Source organism: Dendrobates tinctorius, unplaced genomic scaffold (genome assembly GCF_039654945.1).
Source record: "Dendrobates tinctorius isolate UK_male_01 unplaced genomic scaffold, ASM3965494v1 ptg000082l, whole genome shotgun sequence".
Lineage (NCBI taxonomy): Eukaryota > Metazoa > Chordata > Amphibia > Anura > Dendrobatidae > Dendrobates > Dendrobates tinctorius.
The window spans coordinates 18009461-18032539 of record NW_027361750.1 but is presented as its reverse complement, the minus strand read 5'-3'; the positions used below and the strand labels follow the sequence as shown (position 1 = coordinate 18032539).

Here is a 23079-nt window from a genome sequence, read left to right as displayed (position 1 = left end):
TGTAGAGCGTCTGTGACCCCGTGTAGAGCGCCCGTGACCCCGTATAGAGCGCCCGTGACCCCGTATAGAGCGCCCGTGACCCCGTATAGAGCGCCCGTGACCTCGTATAGAGCGCCCGTGGCCCCGTATAGAGCGCCCGTGACCCCGTATAGAGCGCCTGTGACGCCGTATAGAGCGCCTGTGACGCCGTATAGAGCGCCTGTGACCCCGTATAGAGCGCCTGTGACCCCGTATAGAGCGCCTGTGACCCGGTATAGAGCGCCTGTGACCCGGTATAGAGCGCCTGTGACCCCGTATAGAGCGCCTGTGACCCCGTATAGAGCGCCTGTGACCCCGTATAGAGCGCCTGTGAATTTTCTTCCTAAGGCTGTGTGCCCACGTTGCTTTTCTTAAGTGTTTCCGCAGCGCTTTTAGACGCGCGTTTCTGCAGCGGAAACGCTTAAGAAAAGCCTCCCATGTAATCATAATGGAATCCGCATATGTTGTGCTAATGGTGCGGCTTTTTCCGCTGCGGAAATGCTTAGCAGAAAAAAACGCAGCATGTTCATTAATTTTGCATAAACGCGTGCGATTCCGTATTGTATTACTAAAACGCTTAGGAAAACACATGCAAAAATGCTTAACAAAAGTGCATCATGAAACGCCTTCAAAAGCGCTTCATAAAACGCATGCGTTTTCCCGGGTAAGAGGGTGTGCGTTTCCACTCAGGTATATTCTGCTTCAAAAAAGCACCGTGGGCACATAGCCTTAAAGGGGTTGTCCAGGACTGTAACATTGATGGTCTATACTTAGATCCTCAATGTCTGATCAGTGGGGGTGCGACACCCGACACTCCGGCCAATCAGCTGCTCCCAATGTTGTCCGGAACTGCTCAGTTTCAGAACAGCGCCGACGACGAAAGAGTGGCTGCGGCCGGTACTGCAGATCAGACAATAGGGTGTAGATGTGCAGTACCCGGCTGCGGCCCCTATTCTGTTGATGGGAGTTGTGCGGTTGCGGCCGACATCAGGAGCAGCTGATCGGTGGGAATGCCGGGTGTCACACCCCCACAATCAGACATTGATGACTTATCCTAAGGATAGACAATCAAGGTTAAATTCCTAGACAATCCCTTTAACTACAACTTTGAAAAATCACAGGTAACCGCTGCAGCCAATTGGCGGCTCCATACTGGCTGCAGCTTTCTCTATTCGTTCAGGGGGGACGTTTGCTGTGATGGAATACTGAAAGGCTGCGGCTGATCATTGGCTGCACCAGGAGAGACCGCTGTGAGGCGGCAGGAGCGGCACCAGCCGGCGAGGTAAGTCTGCAGCTGTGGGGGGTGGATATCTAGTGGCGGACCCCACTGTGAGATTAAAATACGTTGCATTGTGATATGGGATCAAACCATGAGAACCTGATGGTATTAGTGTCATTGCTAAAAATAGGGAAAACATGATATCTGCAAAAAATGCAACACTGTAAATAGATCACAAGAACGCGAACTGCGCTCTACCGTGTCGGCGAGATAGATCTGCAGTTTCACACCAGAACTTCCATGGAATGAATAGATGAAAAACCTGACCATTTAGAGTGGGACTGATCCCAGGCAGGCGCATCTCCGCATTATTACCTATGACACTCCTGAAGACAGCCAAGATCTATGGCTGATGTCTCCAAGACTCCACCTTCATGCAACAAAATGTAAAAATCGCACAATGTGATTTTCCGTTTTTTATTATCACTACCGTGTGTGATGCGAGAAACTCACATTTGGGGATTTTTTTTCTCCCCTAAATGCTTGTATTTGGGGCTAAAGATCATTTTGACGATTTGGTTCGCTGAACAATTTGCGCTTTTTTCTTTTGCTTTTCTAGGAGCTTTGCTTCACTTTGCATCTCTCTGATCTGGTCTGTGGTCACAAATCCTCAGAAAGAGACAGAAGGAGTTACACACTGTATTGCTGGAGATCAGAATGAGCTCACTGACAGGTTCTCAGTTTGCTCATTCTGAAGCCGCAATAGACAGTGCAGCGCTGATATTACAGGAGGCAAACTGTGCAATATTTTTAATGAAACCCAATTGCAAAAATAATGTTCAGCCCCAGATATCTACATTTAACGAAAAAATGCCCCCGCAGGCAATCTACAGGTGCCGGACCCCTCTACATTGCTTTTTCATTTTACGATTGTTGGGACCTGCGGATTTGGCTGGTAACACACAGATATAGGGGGCCACCCAATGGGGGGGGTGTCCATCCAGGTGGATGTCTCCGCATGTGCCCCAGGGACACGCTGGCGGTGGTCGTGCACACACTATTACTCTATGGCGCTTATTAGGCTGGGGGTCTCGTATCCAGCACTGAGAGCTCCCTCTACAGCAATAAATCACGGAGCAGGGAGCGGACAGGAAAGGGTTAGCAGGATTACAGGCAGGGGCGAGTGGGGGAGGCGGCGCCGCGCGCAGAGGGGTCAGCTGCGGGAAGTGACAGGCCGCCCCCCTCACATTAGCGCTTTATGTGACCTGTAGGACACGGAGTGCGCGCTCCCGCCACTGTGCACGGCTGTGAGGGGCGAGGACGCGCAGCTTTGGGCGGAGCTCAGCGGCCATAGGATGGAACCTCTGACCAATCAGCGCCCGCTGACAGGAACTTCCAGCCACAATAATAATAACGCGGCTGCTGTTGTGACGTCATAAAGGCAACGGAGCCCCGCCCCCTGTTGTCCCCCAGGGAGAAGGGACTACTTGTGTGGTGGGAAAGGGGAGTCGCCCACTCGGTCACTGTGTCGGCGGGGGATTCTCCCTCCTCGGGAAGAAACCTTAGCTCTTCCCCTCCCCCATTATTAACCACTGCGAGGACCGCACAGAGCTGTGAGACGCTCTCGAGCCTTCCTTCTGAGAGCTGCGGCCTCACACTTCATTCGGAAATAAAGGGCGATGGGATTTCTGATTTTCTTTAGTTTTCTCTGTCTCTTTCTTGGAATTTCCGGGTGATGATGAACCCCACATTTTTCTCATGGTGACGTACAAGTGACTGTTGCAGATGGCACTCAGGGTGTTTTCCCACCATTAGTATTGCTGGCATTCACTTTATATTGGCCATAGGTGTCGGGTCAGAGGGGTCCGGCTGTTGGGTCAGAGGGGTCCGGCTGTTGGGTCAGAGGGGTCCGGCTGTTGGGTCAGAGGGGGTCCGGCTGTTGGGTCAGAGGGGTCCAGCTGTGGGGTCAGTGGGGTCCGGCTGTTGGGTCAGAGGGGTCCGGCTGTTGGGTCAGAGGGGTCCGGCTGTTGGGTCAGTGGGGTCCGGCTGTTGGGTCAGAGGGGTCCGGCTGTTGGGTCAGAGGGGTCCGGCTGTTGGGTCAGAGGGGTCCGGCTGTTGGGTCAGTGGGGTCCGGCTGTTGGGTCAGAGGGGTCCAGCTGTGGGGTCCGGCTGTTGGGTCAGAGGGGTCCGGCTGTTGGGTCAGAGGGGTCCGGCTGTTGGGTCAGTGGGGTCCGGCTGTTGGGTCAGAGGGGTCCGGCTGTTGGGTCAGAGGGGTCCAGCTGTGGGGTCAGAGGGGTCCGGCTGTTGGGTCAGAGGGGTCCGGCTGTTGGGTCAGAGGGGTCCGGCTGTTGGGTCAGAGGGGTCCGGCTGTTGGGTCAGTGGGGTCCGGCTGTTGGGTCAGAGGGGTCCAGCTGTGGGGTCCGGCTGTTGGGTCAGAGGGGTCCGGCTGTTGGGTCAGTGGGGTCCGGCTGTTGGGTCAGAGGGGTCCGGCTGTTGGGTCAGTGGGGTCCGGCTGTTGGGTCAGAGGGGTCCAGCTGTGGGGTCCGGCTGTTGGGTCAGAGGGGTCCAGCTGTGGGGTCAGTGGGGTCCGGCTGTTGGGTCAGAGGGGTCCGGCTGTTGGGTCAGAGGGGTCCGACTGTTGGGTCAGAGGGGTCCGGCTGTTGGGTCAGTGGGGTCCGGCTGTTGGGTCAGAGGGGTCCGGCTGTTGGGTCAGAGGGGTCCGGCTGTTGGGTCAGTGGGGTCCGGCTGTTGGGTCAGAGGGGTCCAGCTGTGGGGTCCGGCTGTTGGGTCAGAGGGGTCCGGCTGTTGGGTCAGTGGGGTCCGGCTGTTGGGTCAGAGGGGTCCGGCTGTTGGGTCAGAGGGGTCCGGCTGTGGGGTCAGTGGGGTCCGGCTGTTGGGTCAGAGGGGGTCCGGCTGTTGGGTCAGTGGGGTCCGGCTGTTGGGTCAGAGGGGTCCGGCTGTTGGGTCAGAGGGGTCCGGCTGTTGGGTCAGTGGGGTCCGGCTGTTGGGTCAGAGGGGTCCGGCTGTTGGGTCAGTGGGGTCCGGCTGTTGGGTCAGTGGGGTCCGGCTGTTGGGTCTGAGGGGTCCGGCTGTGGGGTCAGTGGGGTCCGGATGTTGGGTCAGAGGGGTCCAGCTGTGGGGTCAGTGGGGTCCGGATGTTGGGTCAGTGGGTTCCGGCTGTTGGGTCAGAGGGGGTCCAGCTGTGGGGTCAGAGGGGTCCGGATGTTGGGTCAGAGGGGGTCTGGCTGTTGGGTCAGAGGGGTCCGGCTGTTGGGTCAGAGGGGTCCGGCTGTTGGGTCAGAGGGGTCCGGCTGTTGGGTCAGAGGGGGTCCGGCTGTTGGGTCAGAGGGGTCCGGCTGTTGGGTCAGTGGGGTCCGGCTGTTGGGTCAGAGGGGTCCGGCTGTGGGGTCCGGCTGTTGGGTCAGAGGGGTCCGGCTGTTGGGTCAGTGGGGTCCGGCTGTTGGGTCAGAGGGGTCCGGCTGTTGGGTCAGAGGGGTCCAGCTGTGGGGTCAGTGGGGTCCGGCTGTTGGGTCAGTGGGGTCCGGCTGTTGGGTCAGAGGGGTCCGGCTGTTGGGTCAGAGGGGTCCGGCTGTTGGGTCAGAGGGGTCCGGCTGTTGGGTCAGTGGGGTCCGGCTGTTGGGTCAGAGGGGTCCGGCTGTTGGGTCAGTGGGGTCCGGCTGTTGGGTCAGTGGGGTCCGGCTGTTGGGTCTGAGGGGTTCAGCTGTGGGGTCAGTGGGGTCCGGATGTTGGGTCAGAGGGGTCCAGCTGTGGGGTCAGTGGGGTCCGGATGTTGGGTCAGTGGGTTCCGGCTGTTGGGTCAGAGGGGGTCCAGCTGTGGGGTCAGAGGGGTCCGGATGTTGGGTTAGTGGAGTCCGGATGTTGGGTCAGAGGGTCCTGGCTGATGGGTCAGAGGGGTTCGGCTAATGGGTCAGAGGGTCCTGGCTGTTGGGTCAGAGGGGTCCAGATGTTGGGTCAGAGGGTCCTGGCTGTTGGGTCAGAGGGGTTCGGCTGATGAGTCAGAGGGGCCTGGCTGTTGGGTCAGAGGGGGTCCAGCTGTTGGGTCAGAGGGGTCCAGCTGTTGGGTCAGAAGGGTCCGGCTGTTGGGTCAGAGGGGGTCCAGCTGTTGGGTCAGAGGGGGTCCAGCTGTTGGGTCAGAGGGGTCCGGCTGTTGGGTCAGAGGGGTCCGGCTGATGGGTCAGAGGGGGTCCGGCTGTTGGGTCAGAGGGGGTCCGGCTGTTGGGTCAGAGGGGGTCCGGCTGTTGGGTCAGAGGGGGTCCGGCTGATGGGTCAGAGGGGGTCCGGCTGTTGGGTCAGAGGGGTCCGGCTGATGGGTCAGAGGGGGTCTGGCTGTTGGGTCAGAGGGGTCTGGCTGATGGGTCAGAGGGGGTCTGGCTGTTGGGTCAGAGGGGTTCGGCTGATGAGTCAGAGGGGCCTGGCTGTTGGGTCAGAGGGGGTCCAGCTGTTGGGTCAGAGGGGTCCGGCTGATGGGTCAGAGGGGGTCTGGCTGTTGGGTCAGAGGGGTCAGGATGATGAGTTTGAAGGGACTGACAATTTCCGAGTGCCTGGCTGAGGAGCTGTGAGTGTCCAACTGAAAGAACACTGGGTCCCGCTGGTGAGCCAGAGGGGTCCAGCTGTTGGGTTGTGGGGTCCACTGATCGAATGCTGGGTCTAGCTGATTGCTTGCAGGGGTCTGGTTGACAGGTCGGAGAGATAAGTCCAATGGATTGTTCAAACAACGTCTGAAAGTTCAGGGTCAGAACTCATTGAATGTTTTCTCCTGAATATTGATGAAGCTTTTTTGCAATAAACGTGTTGGATCTGGATACAATTCAGACATGAATTAAAGGGTTTGTCTAGGTAAAACAAAATATTGCACTGGATATGTACAACATAAAAGCAGTCATACCTACCAGCACTCACCTGGATGTAGCACAGATCGCTCCTTGCGCTGTACAGAGACAGAAAGCGGTGATGTCACCATTGCACCAGCTACTGGACTGCTGCAGCCTGTGACTGGCTGCAGCGGTCAGGTGACTGAGCAGCGCATCATCATAAAACATCTGATGCCTTGCGCTGGATCCCGGTGGGTGCACTGCCGTGTGAAAATGCTGTTATCTTGTGACCCGTCTGATTTGTCTGTTCTTATACATCCAAATCCCAACTATACAATAGTCGTGTGACAGCGACTCGTGGACTAACACGCCCCTCCGTTTTTCTTTACTCAAAACTTGATTTAGCAGTGACTGTGTCCTAGTGAGAACCCCTGAGATTAGACCCCCAGTGATCCCATGTAAATGGGTATCTCAGCCCTTTCTTTACCATCAGTATGGCCCCCAGTATACTGATCAGTGGCTACTGAGGACATGATGGAAGAGGAGAGAGCGGCAGAGGACACGGCGAGCAGTACAGAGGAGTGCTGGGATATCAGGTGAGCATGGGCTGCTAATGTAAAATAACAAAATCATGCAATTCTCACCCTCACCAGCTCCGAAGCTGCTTCAGTCTTTGTGTTTCGGCAGTGTCACATCGATAGCACACCTCACCGCTGCAGCCAATCACTGAGACCGCAGCAATGGTCAAGCAGAGGGAGGCGACTACCTGATGTTCTTATCTTACTTTACAAGAAATAATTGGGGTCCACTTTCAAACAAAGAATAAAAAAGAACTGGGGGGGGGACTCCTTTAATTACACATCAGATAAATTTATCATTGATATTCAGGACTTTATACTGTGTCCTGCTTACTTTATAATACAGTGTTACATTATTCAGAGGGGTTGTCCAGGGCTTATGGATTGATGATCTATCCTTAAAGGGACTGTTCATACCAAGCCCAGGCGCTCGGTGCTTCATGGCGGCCAATCATTAAGTGCTGCTTTCCACCTACTTTATTCTCTCTCCCCCCTTCTCTGGCTCTGTATATCCAGAGTTGTCAATCAAAAAAAGGGAGTGGGATGGAGATAGAGGGAAAAGAAGTAGTTGGGGAGATGCACTGATCTGAGACCATGCCAAGGCGGCACTGAGCGCCGGTACTTGGTTTGCACAGTCATTCCAGTCTGACAGATTCCCTTTAAGATAGATCGTCCACATCAGATCGATGGGGGTCCGACACCTTACACTCCCACTGTCCTGCTGATACCAGACCCTGTGATCCCTGGACGTAAACAGCCCTGAGCCAGTCCACCTCAATGGGGGCCGAGCTGCAATACCCAAGGACGGGCAGTACACAGTGAGTGTGAAAAACACCTGGTCCCAATACCAGTACATTGCAGGATACAGACGGCCCCCATGATATAAGGTGGAGGTAGCACAGGTGTACAGTACTGATGAACAACCACTGACCCCTGGCCTCCATGACGGGGGCAGATAAAGCCTGTGTAAGGCGCCAGTCACACTGATATATGTAGTGCAGCATACGATTAGATCAGGCTGGTGGACTGCCTAGCAATATATAAGTGCACCCCACAAGGCCAAACACCCCAGTTTCCTACCAACTCTACAGGACTTGGCTGCATCCTGCAAAGATGAAAAAATACATGAGTTTTTAGTTGATATTCTGGCCAAGCTGGCATCAAGTATTAAGCATTGTTTTGAATTCTGATAGGTATTAAACTCTTGTAAAGTTGCATTGCCCTGGTGCGGTGTCAATCGGGGTAATGATGTAAGGGGTTGATGTCAGCTGGGATCAAATCCAGGGGTTAGTAATGGAGAGGCGTCTATCAGACCCCAACATTACTAATCCAGTAATCAAAAAATACACACTTAGAGGAAAAAATAGTTTATTTTAAAACCCTCTCCCACACCTCGTTCGCTAATTCATTAAAAAGCAAAAAAAAACCATGAAGATCCGACGTCATCCAGCGAATCAGAAGTAGTCCAAAAACGGGGACCTGAAACTACAGGAATAGACAGAGATATCATGATAGGGTGCGCCTGCCATCATGAGACCCCAAGACCACTGGTGTGATCAGGCGGTCATGCGACCACGTTTGCTATTTGCACATGTCGACTAGATGAGTTTGACTTCACTCAATAGAAGATAATTGGGAGAAGCTGAAAGAGTCATCACCCCACCCCCTGCTCACATTAGAGATGCTGGGGCCATTACTGCTGTAAATAGGGGGACTCAGTTAAATATTAAGTAGGCACTTAAGAAGCACTATTATTTATAGGGGCACCGGTTTGGTAACTACCGGGTGGCAGACGGTGCTGAGGTGGCTTTCAGTCATTGCTGGGGTGAGGTTACAGCCACCACTATATATACACAGAGTGCTGATTGAAATCCTATGACTGGAAGAGCAAGGCTGCCAGGAGGAATAAAGTTAATTTCCTTCCAGTAAAGGGATTCTCGGTGCAGGTGCCGCACAGTGTCAGAACGCTATTAACTATTATACTGTGTATTGGAGGAGCAGTGGGGACATCATTCTATGTATGGGAGATGCGGGCCCAGGGGCCAGGGGCTGGCTGGCACTTTTCAGCCTGGGGGGCAATCACAAGGCAGTGGCCGTCCAGTTGCGGTGCTTTTGCCCTGCTTATCTCTGGCCGCTGCATTAAAGAAGCAGAGATAACAGGCTTTAAAAACAGGGTGGTACATAGATATGGGAATAGAACGGAGCTAGCTGCATATATATAGAAGCAGAACCAAGCATACTGCCTACATAGATACTGTAACAGAAGCAAGCTGACTACATAGACACGAGACCGGAACCAAGATTGTTAAGTAGATAAGGAAACAGACTGGAGCTTACTACAGAGATATGGGAGCAGAACCAAGCTTACTACAGAGATATGGGAGCAGAACCAAGTTTACTACAGAGATATGGGAGCACAACAGAGCTTACTACAGAGAAAAGTGAGCAGAATCAAGCTTACTACAGAGATATGGGAGCAGAACCGAGCTTACTATAGAGATATGGGAGCAGAACCGAGCTTACTACAGAGATATGGGAGCAGAACCGAGCTTACTACAGAGATATGGGAGCAGAACCGAGCTTACTACAGAGATATGGGAGCAGAACCGAGCTTACTACAGAGATATGGGAGCAGAACCGAGCTTACTACAGAGATATGGGAGCAGAACCGATCTTACTACAGAGATAAGAGCGCAGAACCGAGCTTACTACAGAGATAAGGGAGCAGAACCGAGCTTACTATAGAGATATGGGAGCAGAAAAGAGCTTACTATAGAGATATGGGAGCAGAACCGAGCTTACTATAGAGATATGGGAGCAGAACCGAGTTTACTATAGAGATATGGGAGCAGAACCGAGCTTACTATAGAGATATGGGAGCAGAACCGAGCTTACTATAGAGATATGGGAGCAGAACCGAGCTTACTATAGAGATATGGGAGCAGAACCGAGCTTACTATAGAGATATGGGAGCAAAACCGAGCTTACTATAGAGATATGAGAACAGAACCGAGCTTACTACAGAGATATGGGAGCAGAACTGAGTTTACTACAGAGATATGGGAGCAGAACCGAGCTTACTACAGAGATATGGGAGCAGAACTGAGTTTACTACAGAAATATAGGAGCAAAACCAAGCTTACTATAGAGCTATGTGAGCAGAACCGAGCTTACTACAGAGATATGGGAACAGAACTGAGCCCACTACAGAGATATGGGAGCAGAACTGAGCTTACTACAGAGATATAGGATCAGAACCAAGCTTACTACAGAAGTATAGGAGCAGAAAGGAGCTTACTACAGGGATATGGGAGGAGAACCGAGTCCTAAGAAAAAAATAATGGAAGCTGAGTGCCCCTATCACTAACTGATAATGTCCCCATTTATAACAAATAATGTCCCCTGTGCCCACAAAGCTCTGAATATACAGAATGATTGCCCTACATACCACTAAACAAAATATGATGGTCCCCAAAGCCCTTTATTATAAATTGAGGACCCCAGATCTTCCTATATATGGTAAAATGGCTACATAGCCCCTATATAAGATGTTCCCATTGTCCCTAAATATTGTATGATGGACCCCAATGACCCTATATACAGCATGAAGGTCCCCCTACCCCCTATATATAGTATGAAGGTCCCCACTGCTCCCTGTATGTAATATGAAATCCCCACTGCCCCCTATGTATATACAGTTGAAACCAGAAGTTTACATCCACTATATACCGTATAAAAGCACAAATCTGCATGTTTTTCTCTATCTGACATGAAATCAGAATAAACCTTTCAGGTTTTAGGTCATATGTGTCTTTTAATATAGTGTATGGAAGCTTCTGGTTTCAACTGTATAGTATGATGGCCCACTGCCCTGTATATATAGTATAAAGGTCCCCACTGCACCAAATAAATAGTTTGATGGCCCCAGTTGCCCCCATGTATATAGTATGATGACCCCAGTTCCCTCATATATAAAGTATGATGGTCCCACAGCCCCATATATAGTGTGAAGGCACCAGTTCTCCCCATATATACATATACAGTATATACATGTATATACATACATTCATATATACATGAATATAGTAAGATATCCCCAGCTCACCCATATATATGATGACCCCAGTTCCTATATATATATAGTGTAGAATGCCTCCAGTTCCCCCATGTATATAGTAAGATGGCCCCAGTTCTCCCATATATATAGTATGTTGACCCCAGTTCCCTCATATATAGTATGATGGCCCCAGTTTCCCCCTTGAATATAGTGAGATGGCCTCAGTTCCCCAACATATATAGTAGGATGGCCCCAGTTCCCCATGTATATAGTATGATAGCCCCAGCCCCCCCCCCCGTATATAGTATGATGGCCCCACTTACCCCATATATATAGTAGGATGGCCCCATTTCCCTCATATATATATATATATATATATATATATATATAGTAGGATGACCCCAGTTTCCTTATATATAAAGGATGATAGCCCCAGCTCACTCATATATATATATATATTATGATGGCCCCAGCCCCCATATATACAGTATGGTGGTCCCAGTTCCACCCCATATACATAGTAGGATGGCCCCAGTCCCCATATACACAGTATGATGGCCGCAGTTTCCCCCCATATATACAGTATGATGGCCGCAGTTTCCCTCCCCATATATACAGTATGATGGCGGAAATTTCCCCCCATATATACAGTATGATGGCCGCAGTTTCCCCCCATATACACAGTAGGATGGCCGCAGTTTCCCCCCATATATATAGTAGGATGGCCACAGTTTCCCCCCCATATATAGTAGGATAGCCGCAGTTTTCCCCCCCATATATACAGTACGATGGCAGCAGTTTCCCCCCCATATATACAGTATGATGGCCGCAGTTTCCCCCCATATACACAGTAGGATGGCCGCAGTTTCCCCCCATATATATAATAGGATGGCCGAAGTTTCCCCCCCATATATATAGTGGGATGGCCGCAGTTTCCCCCCCATATATATCGTAGGATGGCAGCAGTTTCCCCCCCATATATACAGTATGATGGCCTCAGCTTCCCCCCCACATATATAGTAGGATGGCCGCAGTTTCCCCCCCATATATATAGTAGGATGGCCTCAGCTTCCCCCCCCACATATATAGTAGGATGGACGCAGTTTCCCCCCATGTATATAGTAGGATGGCAGCAGTTTCCCTCCCATATATATATAGTAGGATGGCTGCAGTTTCCCCCCCATATATATAAAGTAGGATGGTTGCAGCCCCCCTATATACAGTAGGATGGTTGCAGTTTCCCCCCTCATATATACAGTAGGATGGCTGCAGTTTCCCCCCATATATATAGTAGGATGGTTGCAGTTTCCCCCCCATATATACAGTAGGATGGCCACAGTTTCCCCCCTCATATATACAGTATGATGGCCGCAGTTTCCCCCCCATATATACAGTAGGATGGCTGCAGTTCCCCCCCATATATACAGTAGGATGGCTGCAGTTTCCCCCTACATATATAGTAGGATGGTTGCAGTTTCCCCCCCATATATATAGTAGGATGGCCGCAGTTTGCCCCCCATATATATAGTAGGATGGCCTCAGCTTCCCCCCCACATATATAGTAGGATGGACGCAGTTTCCCCCCATATATACAGTAGGATGGCAGCAGTTTCCCTCCCATATATATATAGTAGGATGGCTGCAGTTTCCCCCCATATATATAAAGTAGGATGGTTGCAGCCCCCCCCTATACACAGTAGGATGGTTGCAGTTTCCCCCCCCATATATATAGTAGGATGGGCACAGTTTCCCCCCCATATATATAGTAGGATGGCTGCAGTTTCCCCCCATATATATAGTAGGATGGTTGCAGTTTCCCCCCCATATATACAGTAGGATGGCCACAGTTTCCCCCCTCATATATACAGTATGATGGCCGCAGTTCCCCCCATATATACAGTAGGATGGTTGCAGTCCCCCCCATATATACAGTAGGATGGTTGCAGTTCCCCCCCATATATACAGTAGGATGGTTGCAGTTTCCCCCCTCATATATACAGTAGGATGGTTGCAGTTTCCCCCTCATATATATAGTATGATGGCCGCAGTTTCCCCCCCATATATATAGGATGGTTTCAGTTTCCCCCCATATATATAGTATGATGGCCGCAGTTTCCCCCCCCATATATACAGTAGGATGGCCGCAATTTCCCCCCATATATACAGTAGGATGGTTTCAGTTCCCCCCCCATATATACAGTAGGATGGCCGCAGTTTCCCTCCCATATATACAGTAGGATGGCCGCAATTTCCCCCCATATATACAGTAGGATGGCTGCAGTTCCCCCCCCATATATATAGTATGATGGCCGCAGTTTCCCCCCCATATATATATAGGATGGTTTCAGTTTCCCCCCATATATATAGTATGATGGCCGCAGTCCCCCCCCCCCATATATACAGTAGGAGGGCCGCAGTTTCCCATATATATATATATATATATATATTAGTAGGATGGCCCCAAAGCCCGCTCATAAAAATAATGGAGTTTATACTCACCTCATTCTGATTCCTGGCACCGCGGCCTCCGTGTCCTCTTCTGGCCTGTAGAGACTAGAGCGGCGCAAGACAATGACGTTATCGCACCGCCTGCGTGCACATCACAGTCTGTCTCATAAGCTGCAGACTGCGGCTATGACATCAGTCAAGGTACGTGTACCACTCAGAGTACGCTGAATCGCTGATGTCTCAGCCGCAACTTGTGAGACAGACTGTGATGTGCACGGCCGTGTCACTATCTGCTGCCGGCCACATCACATCACAGCACAGCAGTCGGCCACACCGTTCACTGTGCAGGGCCATCAGGCGGCCGGCCCTGCACAGCTGCTGGGGGAGCGGCCCGGGGGGCATTTGCCTCCATGCTGCCCAGCCCGCCCCTGTGCGGGCCCATCATACTGTATGTACAGGAGCTGCGGGCCCATCATACTATATATAAGGGAGCTGTGGGCCTACCATACTGTGTATAGGGGAGCTGTGGGATCATCATACTGTGTATAGGGGTGCTGTGGGATCATTATACGGTGTACATGGGAGCTGTGGGATCATCATACTGTATATAAGGGAGCTGTGGGCCTACCATACTGTGTATAGGCGAGCTGTGGGCCTACCATACTGTGTATAGGCGAGCTGTGGGCCTACCATACTGTGTATAGGGGAGCTGTGGGATCATCATACTGTGTATAGGGGAGCTGTGGGATCATCATACTGTGTATAGGGGAGCTGTGGGATCATCATACTGTGTATAGGGGAGCTGTGGGCCCAGCATACTGTATATAGAGGAATTATACATGGGGAACTCAGGGGACATTATTAAATGTTAAGTAGGCACTTAAACATTATTGTTATAGGGGCACTCAGTATTGTGACCATCAAAGTTGCACATGGAGTATTATTACTTTCTAGGGACAAAATTTGGAGGGCACATGCACAGGAAAGTGATATTTTCTAGGGGGCAGTTTTACCATCTAGAGAGCACAAATGAGGCATTATCACAATGTAAGGGGTACAGTGGTGGCACTACTATGTAGGCAATAAGAGGAGCTCTGTTTTTGTACCACACAGTAGGTGCAGTAATAGGGACACGGCAGCAGGGGCTCAGTATTGGGGTATCTGCAGGTTGAGGGAGGAGTTTGTGCAGATTGTGAATACATTTGCACATGGAAGCACGAGAAGCAATGGGATGAAACTGAAAGGGAGAAGATACACAATAGATATTTTAGAAAAAAAAATTGACAGTGGGGGTGAGCAATGAGTGGAACAGGTTGCTGGTGGTGCGTTCTCCATCAATGGAATTGTTCACACAGACCCTGGACATACATCTGTCTGAGATGATTTAGTGCATCCTGCATTGAACAGGGGTTGGATATTCTAGGATTTCATGATTCTACATGTGAACTGTGCTGGAAATGTGAGAATTCAGATGTGTCTTTGTTGTAATCTCTGCAGATGAGTCCCGGCTGGAGAAGTCGACATGTTGGTCTGGGCCAGATGGAAAAGATGGAGAAAGTGAATGACTCCACCAGAAAGAAAGTCATCTGTAAGTCACCAGCTATAACTGTGCAGTAATCTCTATATGTCCTGCAGGACTGGTATCTAACACTGTATGTCACCATAAGGCGGTAATATCAGTGCTGGTCTTTGTATAGACTTTTATGTTCAATAACATCTCCTGAGGTTCCCCTATACCGCCATAGATATAATCATGATTACCTGGTTAGGGGCCACAGGCAGACACAGACAAAAAGGGCCTCTGTGCAAGAAAAAGATATGTTCCATTTGTAGCCCAAGAGCTTCTAAAAATGCAAAATTGCACCTTTTTTGGAGGTAAAATTGGGCCCCCTTACCTCTTGCACCCATGTGCGGCCACGCAAATTGCATCAATGATATGTCCTCCTGTTAGGGGCCCACTCAGATGTTTCGCCCACCCCCCCCCGAGCAGAACCCCTAGCTACGCCTCTGACTTCTGCCCATAGAGGAAGAAGCCTGAGACAGAGACACACAGACAAAACCACAAGATATACATTAAGGGCTCATTCAGATGTCAGTCATTTTTATTGTACGTTCAAAAACTCTTCAGATTTCATCAGTGGGTCAGGTTTTTACCATCAGAGTTTGGTCAGAGTTTCTCCCAGATGAAAAACAAAAGTGATGGAGGTTCCCTAGCTTCCGTTATTTATGTATTATGCTTATTTATATGGTATCATCATATTGTGCAGCACTTTACGGACATAATCATCACTGTCCCCATTGGGGCTCACAACCTAAGTTCCCTAGCAAAATGTGTTTGAAGTGTGGGGGGAAATCCACAGAGAACATACAAACCCCTTGCAGATGTTTCCTTTGTGGGATTGGAACTGAGGACCCCAGCGCTGCATAGCAACAGTGCTAACCACTGAGCCACCGTTCTGTAATCCAGTGCTAACCACTGAGCCACCGTTCTGTAATCCAGTGCTAACCACTGAGCCACCGTTCTGTAATCCAGTGCTAACCACTGAGCCACCGTTCTGTAATCCAATGCTAACCACTGAGCCACCGTTCTGTAATCCAGTGCTAACCACTGAGCCACCTTGCTGCCCGTAATAAGCAGCTTCTCATAGAAAACAGTCTGTGAAAAGTAACCCATAGACTTGCATTGGCAAGTATGATCCGAAACTTGAATAAAAATCAGACCTATCTCCATGATTGTGTGAGGAGCACTTGGTCTGCAGAAATATCCGCACATGTGAACAGCCCCATAGACTATGACAGGTACGAGGGTGATCTGTGAAGAACACGGTTAGAACTTTTACATGACAAATTGCCGTCTGACTGAGCCATAAGAGTCTGCGACAGCATTACTCCTCATGTACACGCACAAGACACCTTATCCTGAAATAACAATTACCCTGTGAACAAGCCTGATCCTATTTCCCAGACATCATTTGTCACAGGAGAGTCGGGAGGCCGCCATGCACATAAAATGGTCAGCTGGTGCCACCGAAACAGGCTTGTATCAGTGTTGTGTGTAAGGCTAGCCAGTCTGTTGCCATGCCGGCCCATCTAGAGCGATGTTCTATTGTGCCATCTACCAGCTGTGCCATCATGGTAAGTAATGCTGACTTTGTTATTTGTATTATTTTCCTTTCAGGTAACAAAAAGGCTAGAGGCGCTCCTCCCCACCACTAAATATGACATGATTAAAGGAAACCTGTCATTTAAAAGAAAAATGCAGCAAATCTGCAGATTAATAGTGTTCTGAAACCGCCCGGCATCCGCCCTGAGAGCCCCGCTGCCGGGAAAAAATTAACTTTATTTCTCCTGAGCAGTCTCTGGCTTTCAGTCTCGCGGGTGTGCCGGCACTGCTTCAGTAACCACTCAGTGCGTAGTGACTGGCAGCTCTAACCGCACCCCAGTACTGACTGACAGCTTGCTCTGCACTGACGCACTGCTGCGCTGGCTCTCAGTCAGTGTTGGGACGTCGCCACTCACGGTGTACTGAGCAGTTACTGAAGCCGCGCCGGCACACCTGTATGACTGAAAGCTGGAGGCCGAACGGGAGAAGTGAAGTTAATTTTCTCCCCCATGCTGTACTTTTCAATATTTTGTAATGCTATTAATCTGCAGGTTAACCCTATATCAGCAGGTTAATAGCGTTATCTGATGTGGCAGGTTCTCTTTAAAAGCGGTTATTTAGATGTTTTTTTTTAAGTGGGCAGAGAGAAGGCAGTGCTACAAAATGTAGATAATGCTTAACTTGAATCTCCATCATTGATATCCCAACTGGTAGCGGAGGAATGACCAGCGTAGTGACATAATGCTTATTTCTTTATTTTATAACATTCTCTATTCTTTGCCCACTTTTGAAAAATTACAAAAATACCTTTACACAGGATTTTACAGTTTATCTCCTAGATACTATATATATATAAAATACATGCTATGTATATTTTTCATGAAAAGTTGAATGTGTAAATATATTCCAATACTATACAGTATGTATATATTGCTTTAATTCTGATCTAGAGCCTGCACTTTATTCCAGAGCTGCACTCACAGTTCTGCTGAATTTAACACTTGACCAACAACTTGGGCGGCACGGTGGCTCAGTGGTTAGCGCTGGAGTCCTGGGTTCGAATCCCACCAAGGACAACATCTGCAAGGAGTTTGTATGTTCTCCCCGTGTTTGCGTGGGTTTTCTCCGGGTACTCCGGTTTCCTCCCACATTCTAAAGACATACTGATAGGGAATTTAGATTGTGAGCCCCATCGGGGACAGTGATGATAATGTGTGCAAACTGTAAAGCGCTGCGGAATATGTTAGCGCTATATAAAGATTATTATTATTAACTTTCATGTATGACTGGCTTAAAACGGTGATCCCCTGTTATCCATTTGTGGCATATCCACACATTGCAGATACAGTGTATATATACTGTATATAATGCATTTCTCATAGCCCTGGTATATGTCAATGTAACAAGCAAAGAGAAAAGGTTACGAGGGGTTAAAGTTGAGTGTTTTACTACATATTATTTTTCTGAGCAGAATTCTAATATTTGAAGACCTTGTAAATATTTTATTTCTACTAATTATTTAGTGATTTAGATATAATTACACTTAATAAATTGTACATAAAATGAATAGTGAGCAAAATCTTAACTGTCTAAAGAAATTACTGTGACTAAAGTCCCCTGAGTTTCCTTGTCCTCACACATTGTCAGATCAGTTTAATTAGTTTAGTGTGTATGTCGGGTTAATGAAAATGAAATTCAAATTCCTATAGTACTTTTCTGATGTGAAAGTGTAATGCTATGTATTTCTAGAATATATATAGTAAACACCCATTCAGATTAGACAATGACCACACTAAAGCCAAGTGCCCACCACCATATGTCCTGTCCGAGTGAAATCCAGCAAAACATCCGATCGCATCCGGACCAATGTTATGCCATGTGTGAGTGTGATCCAATATTCGCTTATTCAAGTCTATGGGTGCATTGAAAACATCAGAGTGCACTCGAATGACTTCTGCTCAATGCGCAATGACACAATGGAGACGATGGAGAAATTTTGATCTCCATCTTCTCCTAGTGTGCTCCAATTCTCTCATCCGACAGAATGGGATCACAGTATGCTGACACTATGAACAGAGTTTAATTAGCGTGTGATTTCCATAATCATGGATGGGAGAATCTACGGCCGTCTGACCCTAGCTTTAAGGTGACCATACACCTTCACGATTGGTGGAATTTGACATGCCCAATTCTTTTTTTTTTTTTGCCACTTTCATCTGTTGGCAAGGGAAATTTGGGTGAACACTATAATTGTTGGGGAACCAGTTTGTATGTTATTGCTCCCTGACTTTCTTTTGCCAAAATAGGATTTAGACGACTCTCACCTACTGAATAGGACTAAAAGCTACGTCACACAAGTCTTCATGGCTCCATCAGGGGTTTTGTTATTTTATTGTCAAGAAGAGTGAAATCTACAATACAATTCTTGATGTCCAAAAAATTGGATTCCCAAAGAAAACTGATGGATCATCATAAAGTATCTAGCATAGCAGTTATAGCTCAGGTGTGAATGGTAGCCTAATATCCTACAGTACCTGTTTTATGTTTACATAGTGTGAAGGAGAGAATGGCTAATGAAATCAATTATTAACCTTACATAAGCTAGTAATATATGCGGTGTGGCAAGATGGCGTCTACATCCTGGAACTATGCCCTGGAGTCCTTGGAATGTGAGGTGGATACACTGAAGACCATATATGGAACAGACTGACATGATGGCTGCTCAGAAGCTGTGCGAGGCCCTCTTCCTGCCTGTTACATGATCTTTTGTTTGTATAAATAAAGTTCAGTTCTGTGCCAGCTTTTGCCGAGAGAGGAGCACACATCTGACATTTAGTCCGATGTATTTCTTCTATGCATGCACTTGGCTAATATTTATCAGGTCAGGGGCAGGCAATCAGTAAGATCTCACCTTAAAAGATCACCCCAACAATAGAAGTTTAGAAAAGGTTCTTCAAATTATAGTCTTTTTTATTTTGTAATCCAGAAGAAATATAATCTTTCAGAAAAAATTATAATTTTGTAATCCAGGTTGTCAAACTTAGAAATAGGATGAAGAAAAAAGCCCATCATGTTGGAAAGAAACCGTGAAGCGGTATAGAGATTGTTATTCCCAGTCGTTTCACAAAGCTAGGACCTTCCTCCGGAGACAAAATGACAAATGTACTTGAGGCAGGTTTTACTGTTAATAAAGTTTGTTTGAAAAAGAAAAGGTTCTTCAAATAGTTATTTTTTTACATAATTGATACATATTAAAATAAAGGACAATGTAAGTGAGCCAATATAGTACAGCATGCAGCAATATTCTTCTAACATTGACAGAAACTTTGAAGGAGCCCAACAGACGTTCATTGTAGGCCATCAATCAGTCACTGTTTAGAAACTGAAGGGCATAGACCAAGTGTGAACACCGCCTGAAAAGGATCCTAGATCTGCCAGTGTAAAGTACACGATCCAGTGCTCAATAAATAAAAGTATTAATAGTCAGCAGGCTCAATATTTCTAGAAACAGCAAAATACGAAGGATAAGACACTTTAAGAGATGAAATCCTCCTCCCTTATACTGGTTCACAATCTCGGCATTACTATATGCCGTGCAAACCTTGGAGAACGCAAGAGATGTGCTGATGAGTATGAAAATGAATCAAGGCCAGGAATAGCACAGAGACTGTAATAACTGCTTATAAGAGGGTAAAAATGTAATAATCACAGGCAGAAGAGTAAGAAGAGGAGTTTGGTCACGTGCTCATTTTTCCTCTAATGCTCAGAGAAATGACTTGGGAAGATAAATTCAGAGGAGATAATGGTCCTTGAGACCCATCTTGCCGACTCTCTAGGATATTGTTCTCAATGAGCTTCTACTCTCAAATATCCATAGAGAGTATTCTGACATTACACTGAAATAGCATATGTCAAATACTGACTTTTATTAAAGGGTTATTCCCCCCCAAAATCTAATTATTCATTCTCCATAGGATTCAGAGATCGAGGCTCTAAATCCTTGAGAACGGAGCTCTGCAGCCCTGTCCTGAATTTATTAACTTACTTATATAGCATCATTAATTCCACAGCGTTTTACAGACATTATAATCACTGTCCCCGTTGGGGCTCACCATCTAAATTCCCTATCAGTATGTCTTTGGAGTGTGGGAGGACACTGGAGGAAACCCACACAAGCATGGGGAGAACATACAAACTCCTTGCAAATGTTGTCCTTGGTGGCATTTGAACACAGGACCTCAGCATGCTAACCACTGAGCCACTGTGCTGCTGAATGGATCAGTGGGGTGTATACTCCACCTCAATTCCCTTCATTGTCTATGGGACCAGGCTCGGACTGGCCCATAGGGTAACAGGGGAATCCCCCGGTGGGCCTCAACCCCACTGTATGGTCAGCACTTGGCATAGTTCACTTGACTCACTCTGTACAGAAAAAAGCAGCATCTCATTAATTAACCAAACTATCCAGTTTATTATTATATAGAGACATAGGTAAATTTGTGAACAAGGTTAGGGTAATATTTGTATGCAAGTAAAAGGTGGGCCCCCCCACAGTCAATATTACAGGTGGGCCCCTAGCACCCCAGTTCGACACTGTATGGGACTGTAGGGAAAAGCTAAGCACTGTACTCCACAGTCCCGTACACAATGCATGGAAGGGAGGGCGAGCATGTGCACCTCCACTCTTCTCAGGACAAGGTTGCACCGCTCTGTTCTCAAGGTTCAAGAACTTTGATGTCTGGATCCTATGGAGAGTGGATAACTGCAGCCTCAATATCAGTCATGTCTTTGATGCCCCAACTACCGAGACCCTCAGCTATTAGCAAGTTATCCCTTATTGTTTGGATAGGCGATCACTTGATTTTTGGGAGGTATAACCCTTTAAATTTTCCATTTTTTTCTGCACAGTTTATAGTTATTTTAGCCATGTAAATTCCACTATGGTCGAAAAATCCATTCCTTACCAAATATCCATTTTCACCAGATCACTTCATACCCAGCTAAGTATCTGACTTTACAATCAGGAGATTTGGCAGCTATTACATTTTGCATTCATGATTGTGTTAAACTTTACGAAAGCGTCTGAAAAGGAAACTCCACCCGAATTACATAATTTCAGTATTAGCCTTTTTTGTCATTGATTTATCTGTGCAGTCTTTTCATTTTCATTCTTTTCTGGCTACGTCATCTTTTACCTATGCAACCCAGTTCAATCAAGACCAGGCCAATTTACCCCCCCATTAACGCCGAGGCTTTGGTTAATACATGTGGGCATAAAAGCTCAACAATATTTTTTATCATTTTCTTATTCAAATAAGCTTTGTGCCTTTTTATGTTATACATTTGGGCTTTATATTTGTATTGCTATTTTATATACATACCATGTAACAAAAAAGTGTGTTTTATTGCTTTTGTACTCTTAGATCTTAGTTTTACCCCACCTTACATCTCATTCAGACATCCGTTTGTTTTTTCGTATGTAAAAAATTGACCGCATTTTAAGAATTTTCATCCATTTTTTGTTTGTGTGTCTGTTTTTACCATCAGTGTGGCACCAGTTTTTCTCATGCAAAAAAGAAAGTTCAAAGTTTCGACTTCCAATTAAACATTATTAAACAGACAGTGCTTGGATTCCCCATGGGTACATGTTCTTTCCATGAAGAGCGTGCATGGAACACGCACGTGAAAAACAGAAGACTGAGCTGGGCCTTAGGGGCTGCAAAAATCTCAACATTCGGGAAAAGCTTTTGTGGACGACACATGATGAGATCTTAGGATATGTTCACACTGAGTTTTTTTTCCAAAAGTCAAAATCTATTAGTTTGTTAGTGGAAGCTGCTTTAAGATAAACCTTTTCTTTGTGGAGTTTTTGGATGATTTTTTTTCATTTCCTAAAGCGATTTTGAAGAGTGTTTCAAGCTTTTTTTGTTGTGCTTTTTCTCCTAAGTGTTTTTACGAGCCATTGGATTGGACAGTGCCTAGTTTAGAACATTTTCCATCAGGGGCCTGTTCAAAGAAGTGACATGCGCATTATTTTCTCCAACCAGGCATTCTCTCTATCTAATTATTCTGGCATTTGCCAAATATTAATAATTCTGGTAATCCTAATTGACCTAAAATGGGAAAGATTTATTCTGAATTCATGCCAGATAACGAGAAAAACATGCATATGTGTCTTTTTATATATTGTATGTAAACTTCTAGTTTCAACTGTGCTGTATATTCCATGCATTGGAATTGGAGGTGTAAATACCATATGCTCACTATGAGTTCCCCAATAACCGGTGTTGTGAGTTCATTTTCCCCTTCACCATTGAGGTCTGATGAATTCCCTCTTCTGGTGAAGGAAGGTAGTGAGGCTGATTACCAAGCACCTGGGCAGGATGATGATGACTGGGTGATGGGAATTACTGACTGGATATAAGGCAGCCGACGCCCTTCTGCCTTGCTGGTGATCTCTCTGAGGGATTCTAGGAGACCAGTCTGATTCCTGCTCCTCAAAAGCTAAGTTTTCTGCTCTACGTTTTGCATTTGTGTTTTGGTTTTGTTTTGCATTGTTTTCCTTGATTTCTGCCATTCTGTCATGGTCACGTGTGTCAGGACGCAGATGATACCGCAAGGCGGACCCATAACACACGTGACCCTGGATACACCGCCTCCAGTGGGGCGCATTTAAATAATAAAACGTGCAGGTGGATACGCCGCCTCCACCTGGCGAATTTAGGTATTACACGTTATACATACAATAATCAAATAATAAAGGGGGAACCTGGGAAACTTTAACAATGGTGGGCCCTGCGATAGGGAATGGGGACATGGAGACC

At 47.5% G+C, this 23079-nt stretch overlaps 1 long non-coding RNA gene across 1 annotated transcript; it reads left to right on the top strand.

The window, feature by feature from the left end:
* Positions 1–1157: 1157 nt before the first annotated feature.
* LOC141097037 (uncharacterized) lies at positions 1158–22523 on the top strand. The gene is made up of 3 exons (XR_012233836.1): positions 1158–1300; positions 14650–14740; positions 21803–22523. It is a non-coding gene; the product is annotated as an uncharacterized lncRNA (long non-coding RNA).
* Positions 22524–23079: the final 556 nt, after the last annotated feature.